Source organism: Nannospalax galili, unplaced genomic scaffold (assembly GCF_000622305.1).
Source record: "Nannospalax galili isolate Female #2095 unplaced genomic scaffold, S.galili_v1.0 scaffold298, whole genome shotgun sequence".
NCBI lineage: Eukaryota > Metazoa > Chordata > Mammalia > Rodentia > Spalacidae > Nannospalax > Nannospalax galili.
The window spans coordinates 1-21,263 of record NW_008344488.1 but is presented as its reverse complement, the minus strand read 5'-3'; positions in this window follow the sequence as shown (position 1 = coordinate 21,263).

The following is a 21,263-nucleotide window of genomic DNA, read 5'->3' as shown; positions in this document are numbered from 1 at the left end:
TTCTTTGCTTACCAGTGAAACTGGAGCAAAGCAAAAAACTATTAGTAGTATATTGTCTAAAGTCCTGTGTAGATATTTTCTCATGCTATTTTCTATTAATAATTCCAAAGAATAAATAAAATTTCAATTTCAGTGAAGTGAATTTGTATTGCCTGGATTTGACACTTAACATTTTGATATATAGTGAAGAATTAAATTTATTCCAAGAGAGATCTGTACTTTTTCATCAGCTACTCTGATAATCATTTAACAAAAATTTAAATATATGAATTGCACATACATATAAATGAGTGAATGAGTGACTGAATGTGGTAACAAATGGGAAAATCAATCTTTGGGTATCAGTACAGTTAACCTTGATGAGAGCTGAGAGGAGACAGCACTTCAGCAGTTGTTTATCATCATTACAGACACTGGATGGACAATTCTTTGAGAGTTCCTCAACCACTGTGATATGGGATAACTTACATAAGTTGCAAGGCATATTTCAGTGTCTTAGCTCATAGCACCAGTAGGCAGGCTAAGATGCTGATCTTGAGCCAGAATATCAAATTATTTCAGTGTGTAGCACTCCAGAGAGACAAACACAGGGGAAGGTCATTAGCAAAAATAAGAATTTGAGGACAATACCTTTCCCCAAACAAGAATTGTAAGCTGAAAACCAGTGTGATAAGTAGTTGAATTGACCCAAGAAAGAAGAGGACTCTCTCAAAGAAGGAAATCCTCAAGGGAGAGACATTGAGGAGAACATGTAGAATAATGTTAGCTTATTCTCCTTGGGACAATTATATCAATGCATCTCATGAACAATGAGCTGCTTCCTGAGTCTTACACTTTTTCATGTGTGTATAGTGTTTGAGTGTGTGTGTGTATACATATTTATATACAACATACAACCTATTGAGCCCATTTATTGTTTGTCATATGTTCATGTGTTTAGGGCTGACTATTTGGGATTAAATAACCTGTCAGGGAGCTCTTCCCTGGAGAAAAGTGGATTCTCCCTTTTTCAGCAGCTAATTGACTGCAGCACTTCATCTAGTGGTGGGACCATATGAAATTTTCCCCATCCACACTGGCATGTCAGTTGTGGTTGTCATTATATATATCTTGTTTAGGCAACTATTCTGTTGAGGTTTCATGGGTGATTTTTTCTGATATGTCTAGAAGACTCTAGCAACAGACTTCCTGGTCCTCTGGCTCTTAAAACCTTTCTGTCCTCTCTTCTGCCATGATCCCCAAGCCTTAAGAGTAGAGGTTGCATTTTAGATGTTTTAGCTGCATCTGGGGAACCAATCATCATTTTTTTCTATGCATTTTGACCAGTTGTAGCTCTCTGTAAACCTCTCCATCTGTTGGAAAATGAATCTTCTTTGATCAGGTGTGAGCTTGCCAATACCATGTTGCTTTAATCATTATGGATCTGTTGAATAGTTTAGAATCTTGCATGCTTGTTACATGACTATCACTGCTCTTTTCACTTAGGATTGATTTGTCTATTTTTGGCCCTTTTTACTTTCTTATGAATTTTGAATTTTTTTTTGCTTTTTCAGGAATTGAACCTAGGGGCTTATGTATACTAGGCAAGACCTCTACCACTGAGCTACATCTACAGTCCCTTTCATCAGCACTGTATAGTTTTTACTGCAATGGTCATTCATATCCTCTGTTTGGTTTGTTCCTCAGCATTGTGGATTTTTGAAGCTTGTTATTGGGGCTGTTTTTTGATATTTTTCTCAGTTGATTCATTTTTGATTCATAAAAATACTTCTTTTTCGCCAGGTGTGGTGGTACACGCCTTTAGTCCCAGCACTCAGGAGGCAGAGGCAGATGGATCTCTGTGAGTTCAAGGTCAGCCTTTACTACATAGTGAGTTCTAGGCCAGCTGGGGCTATAGGGAGACCCTATCTCAAAAAGACAAAAAAACAATTAAAAACCCCCCAAAACTTCTTTTTCATACTGCCTTTGTATCCTTCTATATTACTGAATTTGTTAATGAGGTCTAAAAGTCCTTTGATGGGAGTCTTCTAAGTATAATATATCATATCTAAGATGAATACTTTTAAATATTTCTTCTCTTTTTGTATCCCTTTTATTTCTTTCCATTGCTCTATGTATCTGGCTAAAATTTCAGTTAGTCTGGGATTTGCTTTCCTGGGTGACTTTTAATCACTGAATTATTGTCATTTCTTATTCATGACTTATTATTTATGTGTTTATGCTTTGTGTTTTCTGTTAGTTCAATTTTGGTAGGTCATAAGTGTCTTGGAATTTTTCAACTTATTTTAGATTTTTCCAATTAATTGGAATAAAAGGTGTTTTACATTTATTTAATGTTTGCCTCTGTGTGTGTGTGTGTGTGTGTGTGTGTGTGTGTGTGTACATGCCACAGTGCACATGTGGAGGTCAGAGGAAAACCTGTAGGTGACAGTTATCTTTCTCTACCATATTGGTTTGAGGTTATAACTCAGTTCATCAAGTTTGGTAGATAGAGAGATAGATTCTTTACACACTGAGACATCTTGCCATCCCTGGAGTACAAATTTTACATATAATCTCTAATGATTCTCTCAGTTTTGATGGCACATGCTATAATATTCTTTTTTTTCTGGTCTCCAATTATATTACTTTGTGTAATTTCTCTCTTTTGTTTAGTTTGTCAGAATTATTAACCCTTTCAAAGAACTAACTCTTTACTATAATCTTATTGTGTTGCTTTAGACTATTTTATTAATGGCAGATCTAATTTTCTACTTTTCAATCCCTTCCTATGGTTTTAGGTGTGTTTTGTTTTAAGTTTTCCTTTTTCAATTAAAAAATTAATTGAATTTTTGTTTATTTCATACAAAAATAATCATCTTCATACCCCCTACCCAATCTCTACCCTCCCATAGCCTCCCTGTCAGATTTCATGCATTCCGTCACTTATGTTAATGCTTACTGAATCAAGATAGTGTACTCAGACGACCCTCAGTGAGAGTTCATTCACTTGGGTCTATGTAAACCATCTAGAGTCATTCCTTTAAAGAAGATCAGCTCTCCCTCACCCAGCATTAATCATCTACCAATAGTTCTTCAGCTGAGATTGGGGCCTGGTTCCCATTTCTACAGTTCAATCTTGGGTTTTTGACTGCTTGGGTTTGCAGGGGTCTTGTACATGCTGACAGCATTGCTGTATTTTCATATGAGCAATATTGCAGGAGCCTGTAAGACTCTGTTTCTATAGGGTCATGCACCACCTCCTGTGGCTCTTACAAAATTTATGTCCCCTCTTCCACAATGGTCTGTGAATCAATCATTGGTGGTTGGCATTTAATGCAGGAGTCCTGTCCAAGGTCCCACACTCTGCACACTCTTATTCTCTACACTTTGACCATTAGTGGCTCTTTGTTGACCTTTTGTGTTCACTGCCCTCTGTTGCCTAAGGGAGAAATGGTTAAAATGAGTATGTAAATAGGAGGGAAATAGGGATAGGAACCATGGGGATAAAAGGGAAGAAGGAGGACAAGAGAGAAGGGACCATAGGAAATAGGTATTATCAAGGGTGAAATGGTAAAAATGGGAGTACTTTAACTGGGGAGGAAGGAGGGAGGGAGAGAGAAAGAGAGAGAGAGAGAGAGAGAGGATAAATAATGCTTGACTAGTGTGAAAAACCAGAGGGAAATGCATTAGTTCAAAATCTACTGAAAAATTACACACACAGTCTCTCTACATGTCTCCATGTGTATAACTGAAAGCTATATAACAAGAAAGATTACCAGACAGGAGAAATGTGAAGAACTTCAGAACTTGAAGGTATAAGACCCTATTACTAAATACAAGACATACTTCAGGCACAGGACTTGGGGCAATGGAGCTGGAACTGACCTGGAAGCCACATCACTGAAGGCTAGCTCTCATAATTTTTGAGGACATTATGCAAGCTGCTAAGGGAGAAAATTAGAGAATGATCCAATGCTAGAATTAAAGCCTAATAACCACAATAATGACTGGCACAGAAAACTACATTGGGGCAGGAAAGGCACTTTTATCTTGGGAAAATCAACAGCTACCTAATTAGACTTAAAGCCCACCCAACTGGAGGGAACTTGTGTGGTACTATAAACATAACCAAATGCACATGGCTAGAGAGATCATAAATCTTAGAGAAAACCCTAAGGATGTCACATCCAGAGACAATTGTAATTTCACAGCAATGACTGGCACAGCAAACTACATTGGGGCAGTAATGGCACTTTTAACTTGGGATAATCAACAGCTATTTAATTGAACTTAAAGCCTGCTCAACTGGAGGGAACTCTTGTGTGGTACTGTAAACATAGATCTTAGCAAAAACCCTAAGGCTGTCACATCCCTAGGCAAATGTAATTTGATACTGTATGCTAAATATGGATCTTATATTTACAGACAACCCCGTAGCAATGTTTCCTGAGATTGGCAACAAATGGATGCACAAGACAATGCTTTCAAAATAGTAATTATAAATATGTTCAAGGAATATAAAGAGGGTGTAGATAAAAACTGAATGAAGGCCATGAAAACACATCAACTGAAATACCTAAATTCAAAACATGAAATTAGAATTCAATAAAGAGATAGACTCTCTGAAGAAAAGCAAAACAGAACTAAAAAATAAATTTAAAGTACCCAACAGCTCATAAATAAAAGTTAGAGGAAAGAAACAAAAAATAAGAGGAGGAAATAGAACAGAAAAATATCAGATTTTAAGGACAAGCTTGGGAAAAATGAATCACTCAATCAAAGAAAACGTCAACTCCAAAATAAATCAAGAATCAAATATGCAAGACCTCTAGGACACTGTAAAAATACTTAACCTAGAGGAAACCCAGGCCAAAAGAGCAGAAAATATTTTAACAAAATTATGGAAGAAAATTTCCTAAACCTAGGGAAAGACATACCTACCAAGGTACAAGAGGCATACAGAACCAGGAAAGAAACTTCTCATATAATAGTCAAAACATTAAACATGGAGAACAAAAACAGAAAAAAAGTATTGAAAGCTGTAAGGGAAAAATCAAGTCACATCTAAAGGCAGCCTCATCAGAATAACAGCTGACTTTTCAATGGAGACTATGAAAGCCAGAGAGCATGGACTAATGTTATACAACTCATGACAGAACACATATTTGAGCCCAGACTATTATAGCTATCAAAACTATCAGTTGTATTTGAAGGAGAAAGAAAAAATGATAAAAAATGATTAAAAATGATAAAAAGATATTACAATCAAATGGAACCAAGAAACAATAAGGTATATGTAACATCCAACAAAATAGACGTCAAACTAAATCTAGTCAGAAGAGACAGGGAAGATCACTTCATACTCATTAAAGGAAAAATCCACCAAGAAGACATTATAATTCTCAACATATATTCACCTCATGTGGGGCAACCAATTTCATTAAAAAATAAAACTTTTTTTGCTCCAAAATTTCACACTGACTTCAACACAGTAATAGTGGGCAACTTCAGTAACCTTTGGACCAATAGATAGGTCAACCATACAAAAAAACAACAGACAAATCCTGAAATTAAATGACACCATGAATCAAACTGACTTTACAGACTTCTACAGACATTCCATCCAAACACCAAAGAATACACTTCCTTCTCAGAGTCCCTTCAATCTTTCCCTCAAATTGACCATGTATTAGGACACAAAGCAAATCTCTATAAATTTATGAAAATTGAAATATTATCTTGAATCATGTCTATCCACAAAAGAATAAAGCTAGATATCAAAAACAATAAAATGTGGGAAATGTACAAAAAAAATCATGAAAGCTAGCACATTACTGAATGGAAATTGGATCACAGGAGAAATAAAGAAATCCAGGAAAGGATTGCATGCATGATAGGCTCAAAAATATCCTGAAATAAATCTAACCGAGGCAGTGAAGGAGCTATACAATATAAACTTTAAGAAACAGGAGAAATTGAAGAAAATTCCAGAAGATGGAAGGACTTCCCATGCTAATGGATTGCTGGGATTAATATTGTGAAATTTTCCATCCTACCAAAAGCAATGTACAAATGTGATGCAAAATCCATTAAAATTCTCACAGAGTTCTTCAAAGAAATTTTAAAAATAGCCTCAAATTTTATACAGAAACAAACACACACACAAAATAAAACAAACACACAAACAAACAAAACCCAGGATCACCAGTATAATCCTGATAAATAAAAGAAATTCTAGAGGTATTACTTTTCCTGACCTCAAATAATACTATAGAGCTATAGTAATTAAAACAGCATCATACTGGCATAAAAACAGAAAAAAAAATCAGTGAAATAGATTTGAGGACTCAGATTTAAATCCATGCATTTACAACCACCTGATTTTGGAAAAAGGAGACAAAAATATACATTGAAAAAAGACAGCATGTTCAACAAATGATGCTGTTAAAACTGGATAAGGGTATGAAAATAGATCCCTATCTCTCACCTTGTCAAAAACTCAACTGCAAATGGATCAAGAACCTCATCATTAGACTGGATACCCTCAATCAGATAAAGGAGAAAGTTAGGAATACATGGGAACTTATAGGCACAGGAAATGACTTTTCGAACTGGACTCCATAGTGCAAGTATTGGGTCAAACAATTAACAAATATGACCACAGGAAACTAAAAAGCTTTTGGACCACAAAGGACATCCTCATTTGAGTGAAGAGGCAGTGTAGAGAATGTGAAAAAATCTTTATCAGGTTTACCTATGACAGAAGGGTGGTATCTGGAATATACAAAGAAATTACAAAAACCCTAAATATAAAAACCCCAACCTAATTAAAATGTGTGGCAAGGAGCTGAATAGAGGGTGCTCTAAAAATAAAACAGAAATGGCTGAGGAATGATTTTCAAAATACTCAATACCTTTAATAAGTTTCAAAATGTTCAACACTTTTATTCAGCAGGGAAATACAAATTAAAAGCACTTTAAAATTTCATTTCATTCCTCTCAGATTGGCAAAGATCCAAAGGCAAACAAGAACAAATGCCGATGAAGATTCAGAGGATGGGGAACTTTTATCCACTGCTGGTGGGAGTGAAAACTGGTGCAGTTCCTCTGGAAATTGATGTGGCGGTTCCTCAAAGAGTTTAAAATTGACCTACCATATTTCCTAGCCATACGTCTCTTGGACATATGCCGAACTGACTTTGTACCCTACTACCAAACTGCCTGTTCCTCTATAGTAATTGGTGCTCTTTCATAATAACTAAAAATTGGAAGCAACTTACATATCCATCAGCTGATAATGAAGTGTGGTACCTATACATAATGGAATATTATTCATCTTTTCAAAAACTGAAATTAATCGATGGAATCATCCTGAGTGAGGTAACCCAGACTCAGAAAGACAGATTTCACATGTTCTCTGTCAGAGTTGAATGCTAGCTTTGAAATCTTACATATCCATTTTTCAATTTGAAAATCCAAAGACATCAATAAACAAACAACTATGGGTATGTTGGTGGGGAAGGCTTCCTGGGTGGGGTGGTAACATGCAGTGATATGAAGGGGGGAAGGGGAACATTAGATAGGAAGAATTAAATGGATTGGGGAATGGGAGGGTAGGGCAGAGGAAAAAGTATGGGGAGGATAAGTAACACTAAAGACCTTTTTATAAAAAGCCATATGGAAACCTACCACCATAAAATATTCTTTAATGTATATAAATATACATCATAAAAAGTGGTTAAAAGGAGCTCTCCCATAACATTCCCCTTTCTAGGTATCATATCATAGACTAATGGAAAAAAAAATAAGTGCTAAGAATCGACTCCCTCTCTAGATGCTATTGACCAGGGGTCCAAAAACCATCAAACAATACTCACCTTTGCCCTTGCTCTTGGATGCCCTCCAGAACTGGATGGTAAGATTCTATTGCTAAAGACACTACATACATGAGCTGTAGAACAAGAAATGTGAAATCAATCTGGTGCTGACTTCAGATACTCATCTCCACTGGCTAGCTTTCAAAGTGCTAGATGGTACAATGAATGCCACTGGAAGGGAAAAATATACAGCCTTAACAATTATCAGCCTTTACAAACTGTGAATCCTGTGACCTACATCAACAACTGGCCGGCAAGATATGCCCACTGCTGCAATGGTGGCACAAATATGGAATTAACTGAGCAGTCCTTAATTGGATTTAAGATCTGTTTCCTTGATAGAGCTCATACCGGATATTGATATCAAGTTTAGGAACTTGAGGCTAGAAGTTATAGGACATACGAAAAGATTTGATGCTAGTTTTTTAGTAAGTAGTTACAATATTAAACTGACTCTTAGTGACTTACTTTATACTCATAGATTACTGCATCTCTCAAGTCTCACCAGAGAAGTTCTCTTAGGAAACAGATGCTGATCAAAAAGAAAGTCTACAACTAGCCAACGTATACAGAACAAGAGGCTGCAGAGTGCTTATCCATGAATGGGATTCCTATAGCAAATTTCTGCCTTCTAAGCTCAAGAGTTGGAAGAAAGATTGTAAAAGCCAGAGGTGGTAACATAACCATGAGGAAACAGAATTTTCCCTACAGCTTGTTAGTTACTTGTATGAATTTCTAACAATGACAGCATGTGCATGTCCCATGCAAGCTCAAGCCAGAAAAAACAGTTTCAGCATTGACATAAGAAAATAAGAATTGAACCCATCCTAAGGAAACTGGAACAACAGATGAGTACTGTGAGGGTGGAGGGTAGAGAAAGTATTTTTCAAGGTTGGGACTCTTAGTAGGTTAACCGGCTCCAGTGGGTGAACCCACATTGAAGGAAATTTGGGGACACAAGTTATACTGTATAGGCCATATTAATATAGAATAGATTGCATTAAATTGGGTGGTGGAAACAAGGGGAGGCGTAGATAGGGAAGGGGCTCTAAATACCATCAATTTTTATTGTATAAGTACTGAAAAGGCAGCCTAAAGAATATGAAAATATCTTTACCACTGATGCATCTGACTGAAGGTTAGTATATAGAATACACAACTCCAAAGACTAAAAGTCAAGAAAACAACCCAATTACAAATAGGACTTGAAACTAAACAAGGTACTTGAAAGATGAAATACAAATGACTGAGGAACATTTTTAAATGTTCAAAATCCTTAGTTGTCAGAGAAATGAAAATTAAAAACTACTTTGAGGTTTCATATTACCCCTGTCAGAATGGTTATACTAAAAACAAGTAACAACCACACCACCACCAACAAAAACCCCAAGAAATACTAGCATGAATGTCAGAAAAGAAGAACAATATCCACAACTTGTGGGAATGCAATTGGTGCAGCCATTATAGAAATCACTATGAGGATTCCTCAGGAAACTAGAAAATGATCTTCTACCTAATCCAACTATACCACTCCTGGACATAAACCCAAAGGACCCTGTATCTTTCTATAAAAATATTTGCTTATTCAAGTTCATTGTTGCTCTGTTCACAATAGCTAGGAAACAGAAACAACCTCGATGTTCATTAACTTATGAATAGATAATTAAAATGTGGTACATTTCCACAATGGAATATTCTTCATCTGTTACAAAAAATGAAAAGTTTAAGTTTTCATTAAAAAATTTCGTGGAAATTTAAAATTTTAAGTTTCATTTAGTGAAGCTGTAAACAATAATTCTGAGGTAACCCAGACCAAGAATGACAAACATCGAATGTTTTCTCTAAGGTGTGGATACTAGTTTTGAATCTTTAGATGTGTATGGTTTACTTAGAATAGCCATGCAGGTCAGGAAAATAGTAAGGGGCTATGGAGGCAGAGAGTTTCAAGGTGATGGCATGCAGAGGTATAAAGGTGGAAAAGTGAATAACAGATCAGGAATGGTTAAATGGGATGGAAAGGAAGTGGGCAGCGTGGAGGAGGGAATGCTGAGAGAGACAGCTAGCACTAAAGACATTTTGAAAAACTCCTATGGACTGGGTTTGAGTATAATATAGTTTGAGGCCTATACTAATGTGCTCAGAGGACTTAAAGGACAGTTTTTGTCCCTTGCCCTCCAAGGTCGACTAAGTTCCAGGGGACTATGGAACATCTCTCAAAATGTCCTGTAATTGTGGTGAGTTACCTGTCCTTTTGTTCAGGGAGGACATGGAAACCCCACAAGATGGACTTGAACCAGTGTCTAGTCTACAAAGAGGAGGTTTAACTCAGAGGACACATCTCATTCATGCCTCCAAGTGAAGCCAGACATGGTCGAGCAGGACCTTTGACTTACCTTCACATAGATGGAACTGGTAAAAGAAAGGAGCCAGGATTTCCTTCAAATACCATGTGGCCCCTGAGGAACAGATCCTCAAAAAACCTTAAGTGTAAAAATAAATTCATTTATTTAGGCCAACTGTATGGTCTTAAATACCCAAAAGGAAAGTATAACCAAAGAGTAAAGTCATCAGTATATTTCTTTAAGAGTTCAAGGATTATACTTCCTGGACATTAGGCTTAAGTTTATATAGAAAGTTATTTAGACAATTATTTCTCCTTGATGATTTTGTTCCTAACCAGAAAGTGCTACTCAGATGTAAGACTTCAAATCTTGTTCTCCAATACTGTAGTGCCTACCTGTAGCTAAGGGAGACAACCAGCTATTGTTCTAAAATTATGGATAAATTTGTTTTCTCCCCCTATCTGGAAGCCTTTGAGAGGGAACTGACACTGATTCTAACCACTCCAACAGCTACAAAATACCTGAAATCAAACCCTGAATCCATCACCCTAGAGTCTAGCCTTGAAAGACAAAAGAAAAATGATAAGGAACCCAATAGAGAGATGCTTCTGGAAGCCCTTGTCAAGAAATTCTAATGGACTCATATGAACACTTGAAAATTGCCCTGTTCTAGCTTTTTTCTAGTTCTCTAGCTAGAACTTGTAATGCTAATTACTCTTGCCTTTACTTCTCCTTCACATCTCCTATTCACGATTCAAGGACTTTTCCCCTTAGAGATAAGAGTTATGCAATTTGGGAGTCTTTTAGAAAGACCCATTCAAGGGGTACTCTAATTGCCTCACCCTGCATCCCTTATTCAGCATGGAAGAAGCCAGAGTTGTGTGCATCCCTATTTCCTATAGGTAATTTGAGTAACCTCCTCAGAGGATGGTGTGATAAGAACAGGAGGTAGGAATTGGCTAGGCAGTTAGGGTAAAAGATCCCAAAGAAAAAGTAGCCAATTTCTTGGCTAAAAGTCAAAATGTCCTTGGGCCTCTTAGCAACATACTCTGTTCCAAAGGATAAAAATGTTGAAAGTGTTTGGGAGCTTGTATCTAATCCTTAAAATATTTTAGGGTTACCTCTTCAAAGTGGGGGATGTTAGAGTAGCCAAAAGCCACCTAAAAATAAATAAATCAAAGAAGAAGAAAGAGTACATGAAGTTATCAGAAAAAAGTGATGGGGAGATATGGGAGGAGTTACAGGTGAGGAAGTGGGTCTGGATTTGATCAAAGCATCTTATACGCATGTATGAAATTCTCAATAAATTATTTGAAAAAGAAAAACGCTCTGGTACCCGGCAAGCCTCTCTCTCTGGGGTAAGTCGATTGCTCCCTCTGCGCCTTGACTCCCCCAGCCTCATTCACCCTCTCATCTCCCACGCTGGTCCCCTCCTCCTAGCCTAGGTCCTGTCCCATTCCTTGTCTTGGCACCCCAGACACCTGGTGAACCCACACTGCTTCCTAATCCTTTGCATGCAGACCAGCTCAGTTCCTTCTCAGGTCCCCAGTAGCTCTCTGGGCCTAGGCCCTGCCCTCACCTCCCTCTACTTCCCTGGGCCTCTAGGACCCCCCAGCCTCTTTCCTGGATGCAGGACTGACCTTTCCTCTTCTTGATCTTTTGCATCCAGACCAACCCAGCTGCTTAGTACACTCCCCAGAAGCCCTTGAGGCTGCTTCCCACCCCCTCTTCCTTTGCATCCCTGGGTGGCATGGCCACCAGCTGCTCTAGACCACCATCTTTCCTGGGCCCAGCTCCCAGGCCAGTCCAAACCCCAAATTCCTGAAGCCAAAATCATTCCTGGAGGGATCCAGACCTTAGGAGAAAGCCTGAGAGCATGTGATCCTCATCTGACTTCAGCCTCTGTGGGAACTCCTGAAGAGAGAACAGGAAGCTTAGAGGAACCATCTTTTCATGCCCAAAAAGTACAGCACAAAGACACATAAAATTCACATAAAGAAGAAGACCTAAACTCGAAAGCTTGAGTCTCACACAAGAATCAGAAACTACAAAGGAATTCACAGGTCAAAATCACAGAGAAAAAATAATAACACGAAAAACAAAAATAACAAATTCCCTCCTCTAGAAGAGTACAATGAAAACCCCCTAGAGATAATGCAGGACATGGAACTAGAAATATTGAAGAATACTCAGGCTGAAATAAAGAACGAAGTGAAACACTCCATAAGCCAATTAGAAACGACAGGAGAAAGCCTCACCAATAGGATGAACGAAATGGAAAACAGAGTATCAGGATTGGAAGATAAAGTGGACGAACTGGACCACTCAAGCAAAGACTATGAAAAATTTAAGAAATCACAAGAATGGAATACGCAGGAATTGAGTGATACCATAAAAACACCAAACTTATGAATCATAGGCATACAGGAAGAAGAATCCCAAGATAGCGGCATGGACCAGATCTTCAACAGAATCATGGAAGAAAGACACACACACACAAATCAACAAATTTTTAAAAGTGTATTATATTTGAGGAGGAAGAATGGAAATTTATGTCACGCTAATTAGTAGGGTTGATAAACATTACCACTGAAATCTACCCAATGACTTTATAGACATACACAGGTGCCAAGGATCCGAGTGCAACTGAGTATGACTAGTAATAATCAGATGCATACAGATTAGAGATGCATGCATCAACATCTCAGAGTTAGTAGCAAAAACAATGAATCTTTCTGTAAGGAACAATATATTCTAAAATGAAATTGAGATCTTTTTTAAAGGTTAAAAACTCATTCAATTTTATGTCTTACAGGTCTTATACTGAGTTCAATATTGTATAACTGTATTAATTCAACTGTGAACCTAGTAACTTGAATCCACTTGTGAGAGATGTACTTTTGCTCTGGAGTGTGTTACTGAAAATGTTAAAACTGTAGTGAAATGCTTCTTCTAATCATGTAGTTATTAAAAATTTTTAAAAATGATTAAAAAAAATAATTCTTCAAAGCATAAAAATTTGCTCCTTAATAATTAGTAGATATGAAAAAATTACCATTGAAATCTGCCTGACTACTTCATATCCATGCTCAGATGCCAAGGAGCTCAGAAAGTAACCAACTGTCACTAGTAATAATCAGATATATAGAGATTAGAAACGCATATGCAAACATCTTAATGTCAATTGCATTAAAAATGAATTTTTCTGCATGAAGTTGTGTATTTTAACAATGAAATGAGACACTAGAAAATGGAAATATTTCCCTTTCTAATGAATTGGAAAAGTGTTAGTAGCATTAAGAATTTGCTTTTCTGTACAAAACAGTGTATTTTAAAATGAAATGGAGATCTTTTTTAAGGTTAAAACCTCATTCAATTTTATTTCTTATAGGGGTTATACTGAATTCAATATTATATAACTGTATTAATCCAACTGTGAACCTAAAATTTACAGCCAATTTTGAAAGAGATGCATATTTGCTCTGGAAATTGTTATTTAATGTTAATGTTGTAATGAAATGTTTTTTCTAAGTATGTGGTTATTAAATAAATAATTTAAAAAATATACATAGAAAAATTGGAATGAATATATCATAATGTTTAAATGTTGCTACTACATGATAAAAATCAAGAAAGTGTCTTCTGTATTTTTTTTTTAAAAAGAAAAACTATGGAAATCTATTACTGTAGAAGATACCTAAAATATGTACATATATGTAAAAAGACCTTAAATGGAGTTATCCTGTAATGGCAATGCCCTTACTAGACACTCTCTAGCAAATGAAAAGCCTAGTGTCAGAAATGGCTGATAGTTTTTTGAAGCTGTTTGCCAGTGGTGTCCCATAACCTCCCAAATTTTATGGGCTATTGCCATTGCTGTTGGTTATACTCCAGAATGTTATGGTAAGAGCCTATTACTGAAGACACCACATACCTGAGTCACAGAATGTGGCTTGATGAGAATTTCCCCAGGCCCCAATATTTGAATACTCATTCTCTAGTTAATTGCTTGTGGGGACCTAAAGGCCCCTCCTTGCAGAGGTCCAAGAGGAAGTTACTGGGGCTAGGCCTGACTTGTTTTGAAAGTCTGATGGATACTTACTGCTGAGGAATGCATGATCAGCAGGTGATCATCCTTAAGATACACCCTCAGGGGGGAGAGGAATCTCCAGATGCCTTTATAAGCTCTGTAATGCCTGCAATGAATGAGTTCGTGCTTGACTAGACTCCCTGTTTCGTCTGATTGTTCCGGATGCTCAGGGAGGCAAGGGCTGGCAAATGGTGCGCTTACTCATCCCCAGTCATCCTTGAGCGGGGGTCGCAGGTTCGAACGCCCCGCAAATTGCTGTTTGCGGAGGTTGTGGAAGGTAGTGTAGTCTGATTGAGGGAAGCAGGTGACCGGGAATGTGATTTGAGAAATCCTAGCTTTGCCCCGCTTCCAGTTTGCTCTCTATGCTTGTGTTTTCTGCTAAAGATGTCAGCTCTCAGCTTTATGCCTGCTGCTTGCTGTCCTGCCTCTCATCAGAATGGACTCATCCCTCTGGAGTCATAAGCCTAAATGAACTCTTCCTTCTATAAGTTGCTTTGATCTTTGTGTGTTACCACAGCAGCAAACTAATAACTAACAAAGAATTTCTGGAGGCAACAAGCTAATACTCTACTAAACTCTTTATTAATAAATAGAGAATGTTTTCTAATTTCATTTTGAAATTTGCTTTGTCAGAAATATCTGTAAATATTCCTCCTTGCTTCTGGATTCTATTGGCTAAGAATACCATTTTATATCTTTTCACTTTTAGTCCTTATATGTCTTTGACAGTAACATATGTTTCTTATAAGCAACATTAAGTTGAATTTTGTTGTATTAGTAAGAATTTGCCTTCTATTTGGAAAATTAAGAATTTTTATGTTGATGTTTACTATTTCAAGCTATGCACTAATCCCTTTGCTTTGATGTTTATTTCTCAAGTTCAGTGCTTTCCTCATCCTTTCCCTCCATAAGGATGTAGGAAATAAAAGGCTAGTGCTTGCTAATTAGATTAAGAAAACAAAATCCAACTTATTTTTTCTTTTCTGTATGTGGGATTTCTTAAAACTATCTTCTTTAATATTGAATTTGTGGTTATGAATCGTTTTGTTCTGTTTACGCTTATTTTGGAAGAACTTTGTTTCTCATTGACTCATGAAGGACAACTTTGCTGGATATGTTAATTCCCATGGTAGTTATTTTCTTTCAGGGTTTAAAATATATCTATTCATGATGTCCTATCCATTAGAGTTTCTGCTGACAAGTTAAGTCTTATTTTTGTAGATTTGCCTACCAAATAAGTGAATTGGCAATTTTCTTCCAAAGCTTTCAATATTTTCTTTATTCTCTACTCTTGGCATTTTAATTGTAATATGATGGGGGAGGTTCTGTTTGAGTTTCTAAGCCCTTCCTTACTCAGATATCCATTTATATCACCTCCAAAATTGGAGATATTTTGCTGGCTTATAACACAGTATGTTTTTCTGTGTCTGTTTAGCCTCTAACTTGGCATCTTATTCCATAGGAAAGTTTGGTATTTTAATTGTCATGCCCTGAAAGCCTTGTGTGTTATGTTATGTTCATAATTTCTCAGTCTTTTTTCTCATTACTGTCTGAATGGTCTCACTCTTTTGTTCCACCCTCTAAAATCACTCATCTACTTGATTTAGTATATTGCTGTATCTTTGCACTGTTTTACATACATTATTGAAATTTTCATCTCCAAATTTTTTTCAAAATATTTCTGTTTTGACCATTTAATTAGCATCCTTTATTGACTGCCTTAATTCATCTGTATTTATTTATTTATTTATTTATTTACTTGCGTGTGTGTGTGTGTGTACATGCACACACATTTTTGGTAACCATAAATCTTTTTAAAAATAACCCCAATGAATTCTTTACACAATATTTCACATACTTCAGTGCTTTTGAAGTCAGTTTTCTGAAAATTATGAACTTTTGGAGGAGTTGTGTTACCTTGATTTTTAATATTAGTAATATTTCTTATATTTAAAAAATATTTTATTTATTATTTTCTATTTTATGTGTATGAATGTATTGCCTGCATATACGTGAGTGCACCTGTGTCATGCAATGCAGATGAGGGCTTCAAATTCCCCTGGAACTGGAGTTAAGGATGGTTCGTAGCCACCATGTGGGTGCTGGGAATTGAATCCCAATCCTATGCAAGAGCAGTCAGTGCTCTTAACTACTGAGCCATCTCTCCAGCCCCTTTGTCTTGTATTTCTATGTTAAGATTTTTGTATCTGTTGGAATGGCATTTCTTTAACTTTTACATGAGAGCCTGTTTTTAATCTTCTCTTCAAGACACATCATACCTCCCATGAACCTGGAGCTGTGGTCACCTTCTATAAGCTGGAACTGTGGTCCCCTCACATAAGCTGGAATTGCAGTCCCCTCCCATGAGTTGGCGCTGTATTCCCCAAACATGACTAAATTCGTTGGGTGGTGGACTGATAGTGGAGTAGATTCGAGGATGGAGAACTTCCTGATGTTGGACAACAGTTTCAGCTTTTTCTGAGAGGCTGCATTCACCATATCCCCCTCCCCACCAGGTCCCAGGTTGTTCATGGTAGTTGCTTTACCTCTGTATTAGATCTATGTATGTTGGCGACGGGGGAGGTTTCTGTCATTTGCAGATTCTATTCTTGGGGTAACTGATTCTCAATAATGGTCTTCACACCCCTCATGAAATCTAGCTAAGGTTTGGTCTTCACGCATGGCCCTGGGCGTCCAGGTCTTGAAGTTGGACCTTTCCTATTCCCAACCAAGAGGGTTCCCATTATTTTTCTTTTACTCATCTACAGCCCTTATGAAACTTCACCTATGTCCTTCAGAAACTATAAAACAACTTATTAAAATTTTTAGAGATAAAAAATCCTCAGAAGTTAAAAAAAAATGTGTCATGAGAAACTCAAACATTACAAAGTTTTGAATGTATTTCCAATTCTATTTTGTAGTATAGTTGTCCTTTGTGATGAATACTCTTTCTTGACACAATAGTCACAGTATCTGAACCTGAAGATCCAAATTTTAGTGCAGATATCACACATCTAGTTGCCAAATCACGCATACTTTGAGTGTGATCACTTATTTGGACTTTTAATGTCTCTTAACGTGGTGCTATGTTCTTTGAAGTATTCCCTGATGTTTGAATGAGGACAACCTGTGTATAGCACATTATGTGCTGACTCTTAACTGGGCTAGTAGTGTCTACTGGGTCCCTAGCATTACATAGAAATGATTAAATAAATAACACTAGTAGTAAAGAATAGCAGTGAGACAGATATGGAAATGATGCAAAATGCAAGTACCAATTATGACATCTGCAACTATGACAACAAGAGTGCTGAGGAAAGAAAATAAGTCAAAAGGTTTAGTTGTGTACAATTTCCTTCTTGACAGAAGGAAAGAAGAGAGAAAATGGCAAATGGGTATGAACAGAAAAATTACAATATTTACAATATTAGAAAGTGGAAAGGAAGAAAGCAAGGAAAAAAGGGAAAGTGACAGAAATGGGTGAGATTTTTAGTATTAGAAAGATAAAGAAGACTAAGAAATAAATAAGAATAGAAAAATATGTACACAAAACAAAAATGTATTCTCAATAAAATTCTTTTTTTCTGTTAGTATCTGGCAGTGGGCGTGGTTTGGGTTAGAAGTTGGTTGGATATGACTTTAGTTTCTCCATTCTTAGGTTCTTAGTAACAGAACAAAAGCTCCCTTGTCTAGAGTTCACAGTGGACAGATCAGTGAGCCAGATTTCCAGGCAGACAAGCTGTGCTGCATATTTGGATCTCAGGTACCCCAGTGAAGGCCACATGGAATCTGGAGTAACAAACTGCTGGGTAGAGTAAGCACCTTCTATCATCCATGGTCAGCTTTCCAAGTCACATGCAACACATGTGAACACACTCCTGTTCCACAAGACATACAGCACTCTTGAAATCTGTGATGGACTAGTAGCAATGAGACATTGTTTTTAAAAAGTTTCTGAGTTTTGAGACAAAAATCTCACTCTGTGGCCCAGGCTGGCTGGACACACTATGCTGTACAGGCTGGACTGAAATTCATGGCAATCCTTCTGCTTCGGTCACTCAAATACTAGAGTTACAGGATTGTGGCAGGACACCTGGAAATGACCAAAATTAGATTGCAGCATGACGGTATTCAGGTTTAGCTGTTTTCATATCAATTTTAATCCTGCTCTTCCTCTATTTAACATATGTACATATATAATGTATAAATGGAGCATTTTACATTTTCTTTTACTTTTTGTTCTTATGACATCAGGTAAGAATTTTCTTTGGATTTTGGAAAAATTAATTTTCTTCAGAATGAGATAAGACACAACCATATCTCTGATCATGAACTTTAGGATTATTTCCAATATTTTTGTTGCATACAACAGGAACCAAGGACGCTAATTCCAGCCCCAAAACATTTCTGAGGGCCCCTTAGGAATACCAACAGAATTTATGAACAATTTGTTCTTGCTGGTTGCTACCTCCAATATCACATTTTTGAGGATCCAATGCACTGTGGAAGCTCCTTTGTGGACTTGGCACTACAGTATAATAAACAATCCATTGAAGGTAGCAGAGGCACAACCTGAAAAACATCAAGCAAGGAACTTTTGTCCTTTGGCTTACACCTGAAATGATCAAAATGTGATGCTGTTATTTCTTACACAGCTGTTTTATGTCCATTGACTAGAAATAGTTACTATTGTTTTTTCTTCAGAAGGCTGCGATGCACAGCTGTGGGGAGGATTTTCTAGAAGGCTTCTTGCCCTCCATGTGTGATAACACTTCTAGCCTATGGCATCAATTTGCTTGGCTTCTTAAGATCTGTTTGAACACCAGGAGAAGAGCTTTCATGTTATCGCTGGAAGCTCCTCAGTCTACACTCAAATAGCCATCTATCAATTTCATCTTACCAGCTCCTCAGACAATCAAAACTGCTCAGCACTGATAAGGTCTAAGAGAAATGAAAGTAATTTCTCAAAACATAAATGCTGAAATACACAGTTTTGAGCATGTAAATACATGTATACTTATAAGTTTACAATATATACTGACACATTTCCTTCAAGACATCTCATTTTTTATCAAGTGATATTATCAGTAGTAATGTATGAGAAAATGATCAAACTGTGGTAGTTGGTCTTAATGTCCACTTGCCCCCAAATTAAAATCACATGAATAGGGAACCTCAATTGACGAGTTGACCCTCCTCTTTGAAGACTGGACAATGGTTCAAGTCCATCTCATGGGGTCTCCATGGCCTCCCTGAACAAGAGGACAGGTGACTCACTACAGTTACAGGACATTTTGAGAGATGTTCCACAGTCCCCTGAAACTTAGTCGACCTTGGAGGTCAAGGAACAAAAACTGTCCTTTAAGTCCCTCTGACCACATTAGTATAGGCCTCAAAGTATGGCTGTTAAACATCCAACAAGGTTAGTTCTACCAGTCCGATAGTTTTAATTATCATGTGCTATATAGACAAGGCTTAAAGAACCAAATATTCTTAGGTAAACATTGACTAGGTTTATATTTTGTTCCTTAAACTAGTTGATTAAACTATGACCATAGAAATTTTAAGATTATGTGTATATCATTTTTGTCTCATCATTTATACATAACAAACAAAAACAGACCTTCATCACTTGCTTAGGCTTTCTCATTTTTTCTATTTTGGAAAATATCTCCATTCCCATATCCTTTTAACATCTTTTACATTCTCATTTTCTTTCTTTATTTTCAAAAATAATTATGAGACATAATAGCATTAACAAAAAGTTTTCCATTGGTTGTGAAACTTCTTTTCCTGGGGATGCTAAGCTATGCTTATTCCCTTTTAAGGTTCTAGTGCCAAGCCAATGTTTCATTAAAGTTTTACTGGGGAACCAATGAATTTATTGACTTGCTAGGCATTATTTATCTCTCATATTGTCTAACCCTTCCACCATGGTTTGCCCATTTAAGGTGCCCCCATTTTTCCCATTTCCCCCTTTATAATACCCTTTTCTATGGTCCCACCTCTCTTGAGCACCTTCTTTCCCTTTATCTCATAGGGTCCTTGAATAACCTTCCCTCCCCCTTAAAATAACCCCAATTATATTCATATCTTCCTTATTAATGCCTGTATCCTACTATTCTTCTCTTTCAGATTCTTTCTTTTCTGTTACCTCCCGGGTTCCTTTTCATTATCCTGGTTCCTGTACATTTGTCTGGATACATATTCACTTATCAGGATTTGGTACTAGGATCCACATATGAGGGAGAGCATACATCTTTTTTTTTTTTTCTGAGTCTGTGTTACTTCACTTAATATAACAGTTTCTAGTCCCATCCATTTACCTGAAAATTTCATGATATCATCTTTACTGCTCAGTAAAACTCCATCGTATGAATGAACCACATTTTCATTATCCACTCATCAGTTGAGGGACACTTAGGTTGCTTCCATCTTTTAGCTATTGTGAAAAGAGCAGCAACAAACATGGAAGTATAAGTGTCTCTGCAATAGGACGAGTTCTTTGGGTATATGCCAAGGAGTAGTGTAACTGGGTCCAATGGTAGGTTCATTTGTAGGTTTTTAATAGTTCCTCACACTGCTTTCCATAGGGGTTAAACAATTTGCAGCCCCACCAGCAGTGAATGAGTGTGCCCCTTTCGCCGTATCCTCTCCAACATTTGGTATCATTTGTTATCTTGATCTTAGCCAGTCTGACTGGGGTAAGATGAAATCTTAAAGTGGTTTTAATTTGTATTTCCCTAATTGCTAGTGATGTTGAACACCTTTTAAGATGCTTCTTAGCCACCTTTATTTTGTCTTTTGAGAACTCTCTGTTCAGCTCCTTAGCCCATCTTTTAATTGGGTTTCTTTGATTCTTTGTTTTTTGAGTTCCGTTATATTTTGTGGGTGTTAAACCTCTTACAGATGTGTCGCTGTTGAACATTTTCTCCCATTCTGTGGGTTTTCTCTTCACTTCCTTGGTTGCTT